General features: G+C 50.1%; 1 protein-coding gene across 3 annotated transcripts in view; it reads left to right on the top strand.

The window, feature by feature from the left end:
- CYFIP1 (cytoplasmic FMR1 interacting protein 1) overlaps nt 1-19,842 on the top strand; it is a 109,753-nt gene that overhangs the window by 5,556 nt on the left and 84,355 nt on the right. Inside the window, exon 2 of one of the 3 annotated variants that reach the window (XM_064367826.1) lies at nt 968-1,083. The exons of the other annotated variants lie outside the window; for them this stretch is intronic. The gene's annotated coding sequence lies outside the window, so the exon portion shown is untranslated. The remainder of the gene's footprint in view (nt 1-967; nt 1,084-19,842) is intronic. 3 annotated transcript variants of the gene reach the window in all.

Genomic DNA, 19,842 nt, shown 5'->3' with positions numbered 1-19,842 from the left:
GCAACCTCCACCTCCCAGGTTTAAGTGATTCCCCTGCCTCAGCCTCCCAAATAGCTGGGATTACAGGCATGCACCACCATGCCTGGCTTTAGTAGAGACAGGGTTTTACCATATTGGCTGGGCTAGTCTTGAACTCCTGTCCTCAAGTGATCTGCCCACCTCAGCCTCTCAGACTGCTGGGATTACAGGTGTGAGCCACCGTGCCCGGCCTATACCTTTTTTTTTTTTTTTTTTTCTTGAAATTGAGTCTCACTCTGTCCCCCAGGCTGGAGTGCAGTGGCACCATCTCTGCTCACTGCAACCTCTGCCTCCTGGGTTCAAGCAATTCTCCTGCCTCAGCCTCCCCAGTAGCAGAGATTACAGGCGCCTGCCACTATGCCCGGCTAATTTTGTATTTTTAGTAGAGACAGGGTTTCACCGTGTTGGCCGGGCTGGACGAGACTAACTTTTGACTTCCCAAAAGTTAAAACTACGTGACTTCCCAAAAGTTAAAACTACAAATAGCCTGCTGTTGACCGGAAACCTTACTGATAATATAAATAGTTGGTTAACACAGATTTTATAAATTATATGTGTTCTCATAATAAAGTAAGCTATAGAAAAGAAAATGTTGTTAAGAAAATCATGAGGAAGAGAAATGTACTCACTACTCATCGAGTGGAAGTGGATCATCAGAAAAGTCCCCATCCTCTGAGACCTCATGCTGAGCAGGCTGAGGAGGAGGAAGTGGGAGGGTTGGTTTTGCTGTCATGGGGTGGAGGAGGTGGAAGCAGGGCTGGAGAGGCAGGCATACTCCATGTAACTTTTACTGGGAAAAATCTGCAAATAAGTGGACCTGCACAGTTGAAACACATGTTGTTTCAGGGCCAACTGTACAATTTTTAGAAGATTTCTGGAGCTGTGCAAGCATCACCATAATCCAGCTTTTTGGGGGTTTTTTGTTTGTTTTGTTTTGTTTTTGAGACAGGTTCTCACCATCACCCAGGCTGGAGTGCAGTGGTGTGATCTCAGCTCACTGCAACCTCCACCTCCCAGATTCAAGTGATTCTCCTGCCTCAGCCTCCTGAGTAGCTGGGATTACAGGTACGTGCCACCACGGCCAGCTAATTTTTGTATTTTTAGTAGAGATAGGGTTTTACCATGTTGGCCAGGCTGGTCTCGAACTCCTGGTCTCAAGTGATCCACCTGCCTTGGCCTCCCAAAGTACTGGGATTACAGACATGAGCCACCATGCCTGGCCTGTTTTTGTGTTTTTTCGTTTTAATTATTTTTTTAATGGAGATGAGGTATCACTGTGTTGCCCAGGCTGATCTTGAATTCCTGGGCTGAAGCAATCCTCCTTTCCTCCTGAAAGTGTTACAGATGTGAGCCACTGTGCTTGGCCTTGTCATCTGTTGATGGACAGTTAGGTTAATTCCATGTCTTGGCTGTTGTGAAAGGTGCTGCAATAAACATGGGGTGCAGATGTCTCTTGGACATACCAATTTTACTTCTTTTGGATACATACCTAGTAGTGGTATTGCTGGGTCATAGGGCAGTTCTATTTTAATATTTTGAGGAGCCCCAGCACTGTTTTCCATAATGACTGTACTGATCTACACACCCACCGACGGTGTGCAACGGTTCCCTTTCCCCGCACCCTGGACAACACTTGCTGTCTTTTGCCTTTTTGACAAGGGCCAATCTAACAGGTGTGAGGTTTTGATTTGCATTTCCCCGATGATTAGTGACGCTGAGCATTTTTCATATACCTGTTGGCCATTTGTACACCTTCTTTTGAGAAATATCCATTCAGATCTTTTACTGGTGAGTTGTTTGAGTTCTTTGTATATTTTCAATATTAATCCCTTATTAGTTACATGGTTTGCAAATATTTTCTCACGTTCTGTAGATTGTCACTTTACTCTGCTGATTGATTGCTTTGCTGTGCAGAACCTTTTTGGTTTGAAATAATCCCATTTGTCTGTTTTTTCTTTTGTTGCTTCAAAATAAGCCAGACACAAAAGGACAAGTACTGCATGATCTCACTCACATGTATCTGAAAACGCTGGAGTCACAGAAGGACAGAGTAGAATCGTGGTTACCAGAGGCTGGGGTGGCTGGAGAACCAGAGAGAGGAAGACGTTGGTCAAAGGATACAGTTAGATAGAAGAGAGAAAGATAGATACTTAGAGTTGGATAGAAGGGGGCAAGTCCAGAAGCGGCAAATACACAGAGACAGAAAAAGGTGATTGCCTGGGGCCAGAAAGTTGGGGAGAGGGGATACGTGAAGAACAGACAGAAAAACTTGAGCATGACTGCTAATGGTTAGGGAGTTTCTCCCCTGCCCCCTCCTCCTTCTTCTTCTTCTTCTTTCTTCTTTTTTTCTTTTCTTTTTTGGACAGGATCTTGTGTGTCACCCAGGCTGGGATGTAGTGAGGCAGTCATAGCTTACTGCAGCCTCAACCTCCTGGGCCTAAGCGATTCTCCCACCTCTACCATCCAGTACTTGGCACTACAGGTGTGCACCATCATGCCTGGCTAAATTTTGTCTTTGTTTATTTTTTGTTTTTCTTTAAGACGTAGTCTCGCTCTGTCACCCAGGTTGGCGTGCAGTGGCATGATCTCAGTTTACTGCAACCTCTGCCTCTTGAGTTCAAGTGATTCTCCTGCCTCAGCCTCCCGAGTAGCTGGGATTATAGGTGTGCACAACTATGCCCAGCTAGTTTTGTATTTTTAGTGGAGGTGGGGTTTCACCATGTTCGTCAGGCTGGTCTCAAATGTCTAACCTCAAGTGATCCGCCCGCTTCAGCCTCCCAAAGTGTTGGGATTACAGGTGTGAGCCACCGCCTGATTTTTGAATTTTTTTTATAGAGATGAAGTATCATCATGTTGCCCAAGATGGTCTCAAACTCCTGAGCTCAAGTGATCCTCCTGCCTGGGCTTCTCAGGCTGAGCCACCGCACCTGACCACATTTATTATTATTATTTTGTGTGTATGTATCTAGTTTTCCCAACACCGTTTATTGAAGAGCCTGTCCTTTTCTCATTGTGTGTGTTCTTGGCACTTCTGTAAAAAGTCAGTTGGCTGTAAATGCATGGATTTATTTCCATGCTGTATTCTTTTCCGTAGGTTTATGTGTCTGTTTTTATGCCAATACTGTGCTGTTTGGGTTACTATAGCTCTGTGGTTTTGTTATGTTTTGTTTTGGTCTGGTTTGGTTTTTTTGACAGAGTCTTGCTCTGTCATCCAGACTGGAGTGCAGTGGTGCAGTCTCAGCTCATTGCAACCTCTGCCAGTTTATTTTTTTATTTTTATTTTTGAAATGGAGTTTCGCTCTTGTTACCCAGGCTGGAGTGCAATGGCGCGATCTCGGCTCACCGCAACCTCTGCCTCCTGGGTTCAAGCAATTCTCCTGCCTCAGCCTCCCAAGTAGCTGGGACTACAGGCGTGCGCCACCATGCCCAGCTAATTTTTATATTTTTTAGTAGAGATGGGGTTTCACCTTGTTGACCAGGATGGTCTAGATCTCTTGACCTCGTGATCCACCCGCCTCGGCCTCCCAAAGTGCTGGGATTACAGGCGTGAGCCACCGCACCCAGCCCCGCTCTGCCAGTTTCAAGTGATTCTCCTGCCTCAGCCTCCTGAGAAGCTGGGGATTATAGGTGCACGCCATCACATCCAGCTAATTTTTGTATTTTTAGTAGAGATGGGGTTTTACCATGTTGGCCAGGTGGTCTCTAACTCCTGAGCTCAGGTGATCCACCCGCCTTGGCTCCCAGAGTGCTGGGATTACAGGCATAAGCCACCACGCCCAGGCTTTATAGTATATTTTGAAGTCAGGTAGTGTGATGCCCCCAGCCTTGTTACTTTGCTCAGGATAGCTTTTGTTATTTCAAGTCTTTTGTGATTCCATACACATTTTAGGATTTCTTTTTCTGTTTCTGTGAAGAATATGATTGGTATTTTTTTTTTTTTTTTTAAGATGGAGTTTCACTCTTGTTACCCAGGCTGGAGTGCAATGGCGCGATCTCGGCTCACCGCAGCCTCTGCCTCCTGGGTTCAAGCAATTCTCCTGCCTCAGCCTCCCGAGTAGCTGGGACTACAGGCGCATGCCACCATGCCCAGCTAATTTTTGTATTTTTTTAGTAGAGACGGGGTTTCACCATGTTGACCAGGATGGTCTGGATCTCTTGACCTCGTGGTCCACCCGCCTCGGCCTCCCAAAGTGCTGGGATTACAGGCGTGAGCCACCGCACCCGGCTCTCTTTATGTTTTATATCCAGAGAGCTGATGGCCACAGCAGCTTCAGCCTGATTTCTCATAGGAGGGTTATCTAATAGAAGGATTCCAGAGCATTCCAGGGACAAGATTTACATTTATATGAATTTTTTTGGTATGAAAAGCCTGTTAGCACATGGTCTCAAGAAAATAGAGATGTGTTTTTTGACCGTTGTGTTGGTTCTGAGCCTGATGTGCATCTGTGCTATTCAGCTGAAGCTCATTCGGCATTTGTTTTTCTGGTCATTCCCCCATCCAGCTTCGTTATGACTGCATTTTCTTCATACACTGGCTATGGCTTGGCCCTCCATGGGGCAGAGATGGTGGCTGTTGAACTGTGGCTTCCAGATTTTTCAGATGGGAATAAGGCAGATGTACAGTGATCACTGCTGTGACCTTGCCATGCCCTGTTCTCTGCTTTCCCCGGCACATTCAGGAACTTTTGCATCACAGGGGAGGGGGGAAAAAGAAAACACTCTGAAAACAGTGGATTCCATCTTGAAACCTGATTCCATAGCCAAGATTTGATTCTCAGAGCCTGTGTGGTCACTCCTTGCACTCATGTTGTCCTGGCCAGCAGAGTGGGGATGAGTGTTGATTTGTCCTTGAAGACACTCACAGAAGGAGGTTTGCTTGCTCTGAAGAACCACATAGCCCCACAGCCAAAGTGGTGAAGTCCTGCATTACATTTGAATCCCTGTCCAAAGCTCGACTTTTCAAGCTGTTCCTAGAAGGACCAGTCTCCACGAAACCAGTGAGCCTTGGACTCTTGGCTCACTGGGACCAGCTGCCCCCAGAGATCACTGAATAACCGAGTGTGTTAAATTGAGCAGACTTGTGCATATGCCCAAAAACTTGACGGACTCTGGAGAGGTAGCCTTGTTCCTGTCAAGGAGACCACAATGATAAGGTTTTTTTTAATGCACAAGTTGTGTTTTCTTGTTTGTCTTGATGACAGAGTGTGGAGGTGGTAGAGATGCTGTATTAGGGTTCTCCAGAGAAACAGAAGCAACAGCCTGTGCGTGTGCATCTGGAGAGATTTACTTTAAGGAACTGACTCACAGTTGTGGAGGCTGGCAAGTCCAACATTTGCAAGGGAGGCCAACATGCTAAAGACCCGGAGAAGAGTTGATGTTGCAGCCGGAGTCTGAAGGCAGCCTGGAGGCAAGATTTCCTCTTTCTTAGGAGAGATTGGTCTTTTTTCTTTCAAGGCCTTCAACTGGTTGGATGAGGCCCAAATTATGGAGTGTGTGTCGGGACTGCCAGGCCAAGTCTGTTGTTGGAGCTGCCGGTGTGTGTGTGTGTGTGTGATGAGGAGGCGTGGGCTCACTCTGTATGGGGGTGGGTTGGGTTGACATATTTAAGCTCAGCATCTGGCTGGGAAAGTTGCTATTCTTGCTTCAGAAAGGAGAAAAAAAAGTATGTGAGGTAATCTGCAAAATTGCTGGATTTAACTCTTCCATAGGAATGCATGTGTCAGCCTCTCATTCTTTGCAGTAAATATTTACAATTTTTATTTGTCAACGATACCCTAATTTATATGAAAACATGCCAGTCCATAGTTTCTGTCTCATAATAAATCAGTCTGGCCCATCCATGAAAAACAAAACCTGGCTCTTTTGCAGTGGTCTGAAGCATTCTGATCATAACTCTGATGTTTACTCCCAGGGCTGAGTGGGCCTGGAAGGTCCTCTCTACACGTTGTCCCTAAGAGGGCGTGGTGCCCAGGCGCCTCTCATGACGGGGGGTGGGCCCAGGGCGGGGGGTAAAAATTTTCTGCCCAGGATTGCGTGACTCTGGGCAAAACCATCCTCTGGGCAGACATGGGCATGCTGGGCAGACATGGGCATCTCTGACTGACGAGACAGGTTCAGCCTGCGATACGTGCCAACGTCCAGCCTGCCCGGGGCATGGGAGTTGGGGGCAACCAAAACACGCGTCCACTCCAGGAACTGGGACGTGTCTGTTTCAGACGTTTCATATGCCTTTTCCTTATGTTCACAAAAGGTTTTCAGGGGGAGATTTAATTCTCACTCATTTTAAATTACTTCAAACTTGCAAAACATTGCAAAAATAAAAATAGGACAAAGAGCAAAATTCCAACAATTCTCCAATCACTTGAGGCCCTTTGCCTCAGAACACATCGGTGTCTGTTTCCTGAGGATGAGGATGTTCTCTCTTTTTTTTTTTTTTTTTTTTTTTTTTGAGACGGAGTTTCACTCGTTACCCAGGCTGGAGTGCAATGGCGCGATCTCGGCTCACCGCAACCTCCGCCTCCTGGGTTCAGGCAATTCTCCTGCCTCAGCCTCCTGAGTAGCTGGGATTACAGGCACGCGCCACCATGCCCAGCTAATTTTTTGTATTAGTAGAGACGGGGTTTCACCATGTTGACCAGGATGGTCTCGATCTCTTGACCTCGTGATCCACCCACCTCGGCCTCCCAAAGTGCTGGGATTACAGGCTTGAGCCACTGCGCCCGGCCGAGGATGTTCTCTTGTGTGTGGCGGGCCACTGCTCGACGGCTGGCCTTGTGTAGAAAACGCTGGCCAAGCCCTGTGAAGATGCTGCCCGTGTATTCGCATGCAAGAATGTTCCTCCCAGGTCAGGACGGCCAGGTACCACACCTGGTGCTGGTTCTGATCAGCAGGAGACAGGACACACAGCCTGTTTGTTGGCCGTGTGGAAGAACACACACACATCAAAATGGTGTTTTGGGAGCATCACCCGGCAGTGTGCGTGCGTTTCGTAATAGCAGTGGGCACAGCATGGACAGGTCAAGTGACTGTATATAGATAATATCCCTTTTATAACAACTCAACTAAAAGATGCTTTTTATTTATTTATTTATTTATTTTTTGAGACAGAGTTTCGCTCTTGTTACCCAGGCTGGAGTGCAATGGCGCGATCTCGGCTCACCGCAACCTCCGCCTCCTGGGTTCAGGCAATTCTCCTGCCTCAGCCTCCTGAGTAGCTGGGATTACAGGCACGTGCCACCATGCCCAGCTAATTTTTTGTATTTTTAGTAGAGACGGGGTTTCACCTTGTTGACCAGGATGGTCTCGATCTGTTGACCTCGTGATCCACCCGCCTCGGCCTCCCAAAGTGCTGGGATTACAGGTGTGAGCCACTGCGCCCGGCCCGCTGAGATACAATTTATGCAGAAGAAAAGGGGCTCAATGCCTGAGGGTGCAGACGGGCGGTAGGGCTCACTGGATCGCAAGCAGGACTCTGACTTTTGGTGTGGGTGGTGGGTTCACACATCTTTGACTTCATTAAACATCACTAATTACAGTGACAGCAGGTCAGAATCCAAGAATTATTATGTATCTGAGGCCCAGTTTTAAAAATCCTCCTACCAATCAGTTTGCTAAAATTTTTATTGATTTCAAGATTACTTTTAAATTAATTCTCTGAGGTTACCTGTACTAGTGCTGCCTTCACACTGTTTCTTACCTGAGGAGTTGTTTGACTTCCCATAGTGGCCACAGCAATTTGCAGAAACTGGGGCTATGATTAGAAACCGCTTCCTTCCCTGGGTTGGGACTTGCAGAGATCTCCCTACTTGATAAATTTATAAGTGAAACAGGAAATTCCAAAGGGAAAGGCTAATATGATAAAAAGTTAAAACTTAGTTTCAAAGAAAACAGTAAGTGAAATGAAAAAGAAAATAGCTTGACCTGGAAAAAGTTTTGTAGTAACTCTCACAAAGCCTTAATATCTTTAATGCCATTAGTATAGTAAGTCCATTTGTCAATTGTTTAAGAAAATACCAAGATTCCAAAGCATTAAAACAAACAAACAAACAGGCCCAAGCTGGCAAGTCACAAATGAAGAAAAATGTAGGGGGAAGTGGCTTGTGCCTATAATTTCAGCATCTTTAGGAGCCGAGGCTGGAGGATCACTTGAGCTCAGGACTTCAAGACCAACCCGGGCAACATGGCGAGACCCCATCTACTAACCTTTAAAAAAATTAGCCAGACATAGTGGTGCACGCCTGTAGTCGCAACTGCTTCAGGGGCCAAGGTGGGAGGATCACTTGAGCCTGAGAAGTTGAGTCTGCAGTAAGCTGTGATCATGCCACTGCATTTCAGGCTGGTTGACAGACCCTGTCTCAAAAAAGAAAAACAAACTGGTTAATGCATAGAAATATGTTTCATCTCAGTGATAATAAAAGAAATGAAAATTAAGGCCAGGCGCAGTGGCTCATGCCTGCAATCCCAGCACTTTGGAAGGCCAATGCAGGTGGATCACTTGAGGTCAGGAGTTCGAGACCAGCCTGGCAAACGTGGTGAAACTGTCTCTGCTAAAAATACAAAAATTGGCTGGGCACGGTGGTGCATGCCTGTAATTCCAGCTACTTGGGAGGCTGAGGCGGGAGAATCACTTGAACTCAGGAGGCAAAGATTGCAGTGAGCTGAGATCATGCCACTAACACTCTAGCCTGGGTGACAGAGTTAGTCTCTGTCTTGAAAATAAATAAGGCCCGGCACAGTGGCTCATGCCTGTAATCGCAGCACTTTGGAGGCTGAGGTGGGCAGATCAGCTGAGGTCGGGAGTTTGAGACCAGCCTGTCCTACATGGAGAAACCCTGTCTCTACTAAAAATACAAAATTAGCTGGGCATGGTGGTGCATGCCTGTAATCCCAGCTACTCGGGAAGCTGAGGCAGGAGAATCGCTTGAACCCAGGAGGCGGAGGTTGCAATGAGCCAGGATCACATCATTGCACTCCAGCCTGGGCAACAAGAGTGAAACTCCATCTCAAAAATAAAAACAAAAATAAATTAATAAAAGAAATACAAATTTAAAGAACATTCGGGTTAAATGATAAAAAAAGAAGTGGCCCCTGGATGCTGTTGGGAAGCACCATGCTGGCTTCTGGCTCCACCTTGTCAGCAGGCCCTTGCAGGAGGGAAAGCCACCTGCAATTTTAAAGACGGTTGTGTGATCTAAGAAAGCTCCTGGGATGTGCTGCTAGGAAGGTCATCTGAAAACACACTCAAGGCTTCTCTGCCCAGAGTGGGTACTGTCAGGCTTGTCTCAGGCCCAAGCAGGAGGAGGGCAGGCCACCTGAAGCAGGCTGCATGGTTCATGCATAGGCCGGTGGTATTTCCTTCACATCTTCTGGACGTGCAGAATATAATGATGGAGAAGATTTGCATGACCTCACTGAAAGTGCTGCTCCCTGCTTTTGTTCCTTTGATGGACAGCTACATGGCCTGGGTGCCTTTTCTGCAGTTTTCATGAAGACCAGGAGGGAGCTGGCTTTAAGATCAGGATTCTGGTTTACCTGAGAAGCTCCCCCGTAGGTCCCTGCTCGGTTCACAGTCGCTGGGGATGTGCTGTGGCACCTCCTGCTTATCAGAACTCCTGCCTCTGCAGAGATGTCTCCAGCGAGGTCCCTGGGACATCTCAAACCACAAGCCAGCTGAAATGGGGCACCCAAAGGCACAGACCGTCCTGTTGCATGGGAACTGTGAGGTCTCTTGGTGCATGTAGAGAAAGCTGGCGAGGTTGACACTAGTGTTTCCTGCCCGAGGGTCTTGACAGCGGGATCCTTGGTAGAGACTGCACAGTGGGGTGTATTGTAGGTGGTAGCCAAGGTCGTGGGTTTGACCTCAGGCTGGAAGCAGTAGGGGATCCCGGGAGACACTCGGCCCAGAGACCGGGCTCAGTGGGAAAGCCGGGGAGACACTTGGCCCATAGGCTGGGTGCACTGGGGGAGCCTTCACCCTGTGGGTGCACTTGGTGCAGGACAAGGGCTGATGAGATGCTACTTGGCTGTGCCAGACCTTGGCAGGGCCAGGCCACACCCAGGCCAGCCATGGGGATTCGGGGGTCCAGGTTCTTACTAGGGGAGGGAGAGACAAGGAGACAAGAACAGGCACATCAGGAGGTGTGGGTGCTGGGTGCGGATGATCTGGTGGCGGCCACGTGACCTTTGGTTATCAACTGCGGCCTCCTGGGCCCGGAGAGGCTGGTGGGGAGGGGAAGCACGGGGGCTAGTTTGCCCATGGGGTCTATTCCTCAGCCTCGCGCCACAGGACCCAGAAGATACATGGCTCATCGGGCAATGAAGTGATAAGGTGGGGGACAAGGTGGGCGGCAGCCAGTTCCCTCCCCTTCAAGCTACAGGAATCAGAGCAGGCTGAGAACCCCCAGCCAGAATGGCCAGCGGTGGAGCTGCTTTTCGAAGCACCCGAGGCTATGCCTGGTACCCAGCTGAGCACATGGCCTCCTGAGCAGGTGGGACTGCCTGGCCACATGGGCCACGCCACTGAGACACATGAGGTAGGCCACGGGGCTGCGGCAGCCTCCCTGCCCCTCCAGGCTCGGTGTCTGCATCTGTGAATGGGGATGCCTACTCTACTCCAGAGTTTGGCAGTGCCCCCTCTGTGGTGTAACTGCCCTCCCGGAGACCGCCGTGGTGGGTCTGCTCTAACAGAAAGAGCAGGTGGAGTGGGAAGCACTATCCTCTTCCCTTTGTGCCTCTTAAACATGCGCAGGATTCGGGTGAGATGAAGGAATGCCCGTCAAGGAGCACTCTGTAGTTAGTCATGCTGTCTTTGTGCAGCCCGGGTGCCCACAGGTCGGGGAGAAACAGCCCCTCCCACCAGCTAGACCCTACCCAGCCCAGACATCTGGCAGGTGGGCTGGCCAGACTTCCCTGAGCTCTGTGTGCCTGGCAGCCCCGCCCCGGCTGAGGTATATGTTCTCATGGTCCTGAGGGCCCCACCTGAAGCAGTGGGAATGGTGGATGGCACAGCGGGTCCTCCGTGACACAGGGGTGTGGGGGCCGAGGGAGGTGGGTGTGGCTGTTGTGTGAGGGATTGAGACTTTCTTCTGTGGAATACTGGACCCCTTCTCTGCCTTTTATTAATTTATTTTAGTATCAGAATAGTTTTTTCATACAAATTGACAGATAAAGACAGAACTGGTCTCCCTTGCAATCCTGGGGCACTCTGGAGTTTCGTGGCACATGTTTGAAAACCACAACTATAGGCAGAGAGAGCCAGTGAAAACATGAGTAGGAGAGTAACGGAGAGAAGCAGAGGTGAGGGCAGGAGTGGCGGCGTCTGGGGCATCCGTGATGGTCACACTGCACGGGACAGCAGCAGGAAGCCTGGAGGGCTGATGTTAGGAGGCTATGACACCACTCAGTCTTGGGAGACCCCTCCCAGAGGCAGCCTGACCCTGGCTGAATGGGCTGCAGCCCACCAGGGGACGGAGGCCGTGTGGCATGGGGGCATGCGCTCTCTCTCAGGGTTCCTTGGCACACTCCATTTTAGATGTCAGCACCTCATCGTGATTTTCTTTTCTTTTCTTTTCTTTTTTTTTTTTTGAGACGGAGTTTCGCTCTTGTTACCCAGGTTGGAGTGCAATGGCACGATCTCGGCTTACCGCAACCTCCGCCTCCTGGGTTCAGGCAATTCTCCTGCCTCAGCCTCCTGAGTAGCTGGGATTACAGGCACGTGCCACCATGTCCAGCTAATTTTTTGTATTTTTAGTAGAGACGGGGTTTCACCATGTTGACCAGGATGGTCTCGATCTCCTGACCTCGTGATCCACCCGCCTTGGCCTCCCAAAGTGCTGGGATTACAGGCGTGAGCCACCGTGCCCGGCCTCATCGTGATTTTCAAACTTGATTTCTGTTTCTCTGTTGATGAGGTCGTTCTTTTGAGTTGGTTTTGAGTGGCCGAATTTGAGAATGGAATTTCAATTTTTTGTGCATTAAAAAAAGCAAATTAACTCACACCTGTAATCTTAGCACTTGGGGAGGCCAAGGCAGGTGGATCACCTGAGGTCAGGAGTTCAAGACCAGCCTTGCCAACGTGGTGAAACCCCGTCTCTACTAAAAATACAAAAAAAATTAGCCGGGCATGGTGGTGTGTGCCTGTAATCCCAGCTACTCAGGAGGCTGAGGCAGGAAAATTGCTTGAATTTGGGAGGAAGAGGTTGCAGTGAGCTGAGATTGTGCCATTGTACTCACCTGGGTGACAAGAACGAGACTCCCTCTCAAAAAAAAAAAGCAAATGACTTCAGTAATAAAGCTTGGCTAGAAGATGTGCTGCTGGTTTTTAACTATGTCCTTGCCTTGCTGGTCATGGCAGCCTGTCTCTGTACTGCAGCCCTGCCATCGGGCCGTGTAACCTGGGGAAAACCAGCTCTTGCCATGCTTGGCCATACAGAAGAGCACATTCTTTCTACACCCGGGAGAGAAAGGGACAGCAAAGTATGTTTTTCTTCTTCATATGATTTATTTTGTGTCATTTTACATGAACAGATTACATAAGCAAATTGGAAGTTTCTACTTTTCTGAAAAGTGCCATTATTTGCATGTGGAAGAGGAAGATCAGCTCACTCCTTGCGCACGTTTGCAGAAGCATTTCGTAGGTTGTCTTGATTTGAGTATGCTGTTTAGTTGGACAAGTGGAATGCTTACGAGTTGTAAAATTTTTAAATGACTAATTTAGAAATGCTGGGAAGACCCTTTTTCTAGCAAAGCACCCTCTCCGCGCGGGCTGCAGTGGTGGGAGTTAGTCTCAGCGTGCCGCCTGTGTGGCACTGATGCCTTCGCTTCTGCATTTTCTGGATTGTGGCTTCTCCATGTTTTGCAACCTTGGCATTGAGCTGTCTTGGCAGTTCTATTTTAACACCTACAGAGACGACTCTGTTCAGTCCACGAGAAGAGCTCCCTCTTGACCTATGATGGAAAGAGAAGTAAACACGTCTCAAAAGTTTATCTTCTAATCTGATAAAATACCCCACCTCTGTGGCCGGGGGCTGACTGGAGCGGGCAGTTCGGGTTGTCCCTGTGTGTGTGGCCACCATTTTGGTGTGCGTTTGCTGGCACCGTGGGGGCCCGGGCCCGGCCAGAGTGGCTACATGCACACTGCTGTCTCAGGGCAGCTGTGGGGCCATCTGGATGGTACGGCCCACCCCATGCCCCTTTTCCAACCCCCACCCTTCCCGGCCACCTGCCCTCGAGCCTCCCCTGAGATGCTGGTCTCCGAAGCCTCTGTCTTGTTTGACTCCTTTGTTTCCTCTGGTGTCTGAGGCGGGTTTCCGACAGGGCCTGTGTTTCTCCCAGGGATACTGGCTCACTGAAGACACGCACTCACACACATACACCCTCATACATAGAAGGTTTCTTTTTCCGTTTTCTTTTTTAATCTATTGGCACCAGCCCTGCTTCCAGGTTAAAGTTACTCTTGGCTGCTTTAATTTCCATTTGTTTTTGCAGCTTAGTGTCTTTTTTTATTTTCAACATGTTGAGTTATGCCAGGATTCAGGGTTATGAACTCCTAACTGAGCCGCCTGCTGAGCAGGAGAGGATCTCTTTCTTCCCAGCCTCCTGCCCTCGTGCTGCCCAGACACAGAAAAGAACCAAATCACATTCATTTTATTTTATTTATTTATTTTATTTTTTGAGAGGGTCTCACTCTTTCGCCCAGGCTGCAGTGCAGCGGCATGATCTCAGCCCACTACAACCTCCGCCTCCCGGGTTCAAGCAATTCTCCTGCCTCAATTTCCCAAGTAGCTGGGATTACAGGCACACGCTACCACACCCAGCTGATTTTTTTTTTGAGACAGAGTTTTGCTTTTGTTGCCCAGGCTGGAGTGCAGTGTTGCCATCTCGTCTCACTACAACCTCTGCCTTCCAGGTTCAAGCTGTTCTGCCTCAGTCTCCCATGTAGCTGGGATCACAGGTGTGTGCCACCACACCCAGCTAATTTTGTATATTTAGGAGAGATGGGGTTTCTCCATGTTGGTCAGGCTGGTTTCGAACTCTCGACCTCGAGTGATCTGCCCTTCTCACCCTCCCAAAGTGCTGGGATTACACACCGGGCCTGATTTTTGTATTTTTAGTAGAGACAAGGTTTCGCCATATTTGCCAGGCTGGTCTCGAACTCCTAAATTCAAGTGATCCATCCGCTTCAGCCTCCCAAAGTGCTGGGATTACAGGCGTGAGCCACTGTGCCTGACCCCAAATCACATTAAAAAAAAAAAAATTCTTTGATTCACTGTTCTTTGTTTTGAAGCATGTGATGACTGTGAAGTTTTACAGAAATCACCCTCCCTTCTCCTGGGACTTCCGCTGTGTGGAGAACTGGGTTCCCCAAGGGCAGTATGGGGAGGCACTGGCTGATGCCCTGAGCCCGTGAGCTTGCAGGGTCGTGGGCGAGGGCTGGCCACATGTGGATGGGTAAAGGACCAGCAGCCGGGCGTGTCCACCTGTTTCCTAGCTGGTGGAAGCACTGCCGCATGCCTCCTTTGCCTTTGCCCCCAGCCTGCTGTCCCCAACTTTCTCTGGCATCCTCAGGGCTCTGCTGGGGCCAGCAGAGCAGGAAAGGGGTTGGGTCCTTGACCCTGCTCCCCTGCCTTCCCGGCCCCTGCCCTCTGACCACCCCCGGGTAGCTCTGTCTGTGGCTCCAGCCCTGTGCTGCCTCTGTCCTCAGGCCTGAGCCAGTCTCCAGCACCTGCACTTGTACTTGGAAAGTCGCCGTGTGGACTTCTGTGCCTCTGGCCTTGACCCCCTCGGTGGGCACCTGGCACTGGGTTGGGGTGGTTCTTATCCTTGCTCCGTGGCTATGGCCCTGGGGCAGCTGGCAACCCTGCCCAGCCTCCCTCCACTCATTTGCCAGTGTGTCAGGGTGACCTCCACTTTAAGGCAGCCATGAGGACCACTTCTTGAGACTACATCTGGGTGGATATGAGGCTGAGGGGCAGCTTAGTGACATGTGGAAGGAAGGAGGTGGATCCATAGAGCCCCCAGCATGCCCTGTGGGCACAGCCCTTCCAGTGGGTGGCACTGGGAACCTTGGCCTCCTGCCCGCCATGGGTCCCCTGAAGCCCACCTGGGGTTCCATGATGGAGCAGGTGAGTGAGGTGTGCAGCATGGTGTGAGCTCAGACATCCAGCCAGTCTGCCGGCTAGTGGATATTGCTCACTCTGCAAATGCTGTGCAGCTGCCTAGAGCAGAGCTGCCTCCAAACCATGAGACACTCGGAGATATGACGCCAGGACACTGGGAACATCATTTTTTTTTTTTTTTGAGACAGAGTCTCTCACTGTTGCCCAGGCTGGACTGCAATAGTGCTATCTCGGCTCACTGCAACCTCCACCTACCAGGAACATACAGTTCTCCTGCCTCAGCCTCCCAAGTAGCTGAGATTACAGATGCCTGCCGCTGAGTCCAGTTAATTTTTTGTGTTTTTAGTAGAGATCGGATTTCACTATGTTGGCCAGACAGATCTCAAACTCCTGACCTTGCGATCTGCCAGCCTCGGCCTCCCAAAGTGCTAGGATTACACGCGTGAGCCACCACACCCGGCAGAGAACGTCATTTGAAGAGTAGCAAAGTATGATGAGTGTGTCTTCCTTTAAACTCTTTATTTTTAAAAAACTATTAAATTTATAAAATAAACAAATTGATGGCTTGTTAAAAGAGCAGTTCCCCTAACATATTTAAATTCATTTTTATTACTTGACAAGCTATAGGGTTTGGAATCAAACTTGAGGGTTGAGAACTGTTGCTGATAGAAAATCAGTCAAGCAAGGAAAAACTGAGACTGGGAGTGTTATTTTCAGGTGGATTCTCCGCCTGGGGAGGCTGGGGACACGGATGACTGGAACTGTGGCACGCTCGCGCGTTGGGGCCAAGCTCCTGCAGGTCCAGCTGGCTTGTTTTGCTTCCAGCAGTGTGCTCTTTCTGCATGGAGCATGTATTGTTTTTCTGATCAGCAAAATACCAGCTCGTGTGGGTTCTTACCTGGCAGACAGTGCAGGGAATCTGGGTCCTGCCTGGGTGACTCTGCCCGACCTGTTCTTGGCACTGTGTTTGTTTGCTAGGGCCACCGTTAACAAAACACCGCGGATCAGGCAGGAATTTCCTTCTCTCAGCTCTGGAGCTGGGAGTCTGAGATCAGGGGGCCAGCAGGGTTGGCCTCTGCTTGTGAATGGCCACCTTCCCTCTGTGTCCTCATGTGGTCTTCCCTCGTGTCTGCCCACCATTGCCCTGCTCTGACCACACCCCAAGCAGTGGACATCAGGGTACCTGTCCTTGTGAGCTGAATGAGCAGGGACAGAAATGTGATCCTGCTGTTAAACTCTGAAGTGCTGGTAGGTAGCGCCGGCGGAGCAGTTTGCCTGCCGTTCCAAACACATAACTTTAATTATGCTGTTGGATATTTGTGCCACTTATAAAGGCTGGTTAGATACAGCCAAGGCTCTATCCCAGGGGCGGTGGACACTGGCTTTGCAGTGACCAGGCCAGACCTGGTGCTCCTGCCTGGGAACTGAGGCGTCTTGTAGACACGGAAGGAGACTAGAGGCTGTGTGGATGCCGGTGCTGGGGAAAATCCCCATGGGAGGACAAACAGGGGGCAGACAAAATCGCAAGGCATGGGCGGCTAGAGCCAGACACTGCCTTGTCCCCAGCGATAGGGTGCTGGTGAGCAGTGCAGGGGCCGCTGGCAGCAGTTACAGATAGAGCAAAGTAGCTGAACTGGGAAGAGATACAGGAGCTGAGACTGTGAGGGCTCAGAGAGCAAGATGGGATGAGATGTGAGCTCTGAGGTGCCTGTGTGGAGTGGACACCACCAGGGCCCCCACGCTGGCTCTGCAGATGGTGCCCGGGCCAGACCCTGCACCCACACTGCCAGGGCTGAGACCTTGGAGACTGGGATTTAGCACCGATTACTTTGAGTCTGTGTGACAGGGTGAGGCAGAGCCTATGCAGATTCACATCTGTGGAAGATGCATGGACAGAGAGCCCTCGGACACGGGCTGGGCCCAGGCCATGCGCATATGGTGACAGCTGCTTGGCCTCACACACCAAGGCGGGCATAGGAGGGCTAAGATCCTGAAAAATGAAGATGCGAAGAACAAGGGAGAGCAGGATCTGCCACCGCAGGGCCGCAGCCAGCAGTCTGCCTGGGGCCCTGATGACTTGAGGCATTTTGTGGAAGCTGGGAGAAAAAAGCAGCTTACAAAGCAGCTTGTATGATAATATCTTGTTTTTGTAAGGGATGATAGGATGATTGATGATAAGGTTTATTTTTCTTTTTCAATGTTTCCTGCTTCATCAGCAACAACGTTGCTATTTTTGATTGTGGTAGAATAGGTGTGACATAAACTTTACCCTGTCTTCACCATTTTAGGTGTATAGCTCAGTGGCATGAAGTACATTCACCTTATTCTGCAGCCACCTCCTCTGTCCATCTAGAGCTCTTCATCTTTGCACACCGAAACTCTGTACTGCTAAACACCAGCTCCCCAGCCCCGCCATGCAGCCCCTGTCACCACTGTTCTCCTCTGTCTCTCAGTTTGACTGCTTTAGGTAATTCATATGAGTGGAATCATGCGGTGTTTATTTACTTTTTTTTTTTTTTGAGACGGAGTTTTGCTCTTGTTACCCAGGCTGGAGTGCAGTGGCGTGATCTTGGCTCACTGTGACCTCCACATCCTGGGTTCAAGTGATTCTCCTGCCTCAGCCTCCGGAGTAGCTGGGATTACAGGCGCCCACCACCACGCCTGGCTAATTTTTTTGTATTTTTTAGTAGAGACGGGGTTTCTTCACGATGGTCAGGCTGGTCTCAAACTCCCGACCTCAGGTGATCCCCTGACCTCAGCCTCCCAAAGTGCTGGGATTACAGTCATGAGCCACCGCACCCAGCTTAAATACTCTTATTTCTATACAAAGAAAGAAGTCCATGAAGGGTACGATGGCTCACGCCTGTAATCCCAGCACTTTGGGAGGCTGAGACGGGTGGATCACGAGATCAAGGGATGGAGACCATCCTGGCCAACATGGTGAAACCCCGTCTCTACTGAAAATACAAAAATTAGCCGGGCATGGTGGTGGGAACCTGTAGTCCCAGCTGCTCAGGAGGCCAAGGCAGGAGAATCACTTGAACCCAGGATGTGGAGGTTGCAGTGAGCTGAGGTCATGCCTCTGCACTCCAACCTGGCAACAGAACAAGACTCTGTCTCAGAGAAAAAGAAAGAAAGAAGAAGTCCGCAAGCACTGACGTGTAACAAGCTGCGCATCTGGTGTTTTTCCGTGGGTGTGACATCGGTGTGTCGCTGTGAGGAATCACAGCTGAGGCACGAGCAGTTCTCTCTGAGGCTGTCTGGGGCCCTCCTCCCTACCCTCCCCTACCGTGGAGTCAGGAGGCAAAGCCCTGTGGGTGCCATGTGGGCTCTGTGGCTTCCCAGGCTGCTTCCCGAGCTGTCTTCTCACTGACCCACTGACCTGCGTGGGGCCTGGGCATGGCTGGACGCGCCCCTAGGCCTCTCCTGGCACTATCTGCGTTCAGGCCACAGAAAGGGCAGACTGAGGGACTCTGGGCTGGAGCCGCAGGACACTGGCCTGTGGGGCTGAGGTATGTCCTCGGGCAGCCTGGCCTCGGAGCAACATCAGCTCGCAGCTGCCTGTGTGGACACCACAAGGCCCCCCTGTGCTAGCTCTGCAGCGGTGCCGGGCTATACCCTGCACCCACCCGGCCAGGGCTGCCCCGCACTTCTCCTTTCTGAAGTGTGTGGAACAGGAAGCTGTGATATAGAAGGAAGTGGATGAGAGTTTCTGCTACATGTAGATTTCTAGTGAGAAACATTCAGAATTAACCTGCTGCTGTCGGGGAGTTCCCTTACATGTGGGACGGTGGGGTAGGGTGGTTCAGGTGGTTGGCAGTGGGTCCAGTGCCTCTGTTCTCCCTGATTCCAGTCAGTTCCTGAGAGAATGGGGGGCACAATCTCCAGAATTGTGCCCTCATACCTGTGGAGCTGGCTCAACACTCCTGGTGGATGCCTGAGCCTCCCCTGCAGAGTCTGTGTGTTTCTATACTTGCATACTAGTGATAAACTTTAATTTGTAAATAAGCACAGTAAGAGATTACAGCAATAACTAATAATAGAACAGTTGTAACAGTGTACTGTCATAAAAGTTACACGAATGTGGTCTCTCTCTCAAAATGCCTTGTGGTACGGAGCTCTCCCTTTGGTGCCCGCGGTGAGACACGGCAGGGTGCGGCGAGGTGAGGGCACGGGCATCGCGACGCGGCCTTCAGCTGCCGCTGAGCTTGACCTCCAGCCTGGCGACACCGCTGCAGTCCCATGCTGGCCACATAGCTGGCTACTGAGTGGCTCGCAGGCAGGCTGCACATACAGCATGGACACATTGGACGAGGGGATGATTCGTGTACTGGTGGAGGAAGAGTTCATCACCTTACTCAGAACAGCGTGCTATTTAAAACTCACGAATTGTTCGTGAATGGAGTTTTTCTTTTTATGTTTTTGAGGGTAGTTGACCTCAGGTGACTGAAATTGCGGAAAATGAAACCGATACTCACGGGTGGCTACGGCATTTGTCCTTCCAGCTCTGTCAGTTCTTGCCTGGAGTAATGAGAAGCTTTTTGGCTGGGTGCCTACACATTTAGGGCTGTTCTGGCTCCTTGGGGAGCTGGCCCCTCTTTTCTCTCTCTCCATAAGTTCCTTGCTCTAAGGCCACCCCGGCTTCCTTTTGGCCAGCGCTGGCCCGGTTCCATCTTTTTCCCCTTTTGCTTTCAACCTACCTACATGT

This window comes from Aotus nancymaae, unplaced genomic scaffold, assembly GCF_030222135.1.
Source record: "Aotus nancymaae isolate 86718 unplaced genomic scaffold, 86718_ANA_hifiasm-v0.15.2.pri h1tg000075l, whole genome shotgun sequence".
Lineage (NCBI taxonomy): Eukaryota > Metazoa > Chordata > Mammalia > Primates > Aotidae > Aotus > Aotus nancymaae.
Note: the sequence above shows the minus strand (reverse complement) of the source record. Positions and strands in the feature narration are given on the sequence as shown.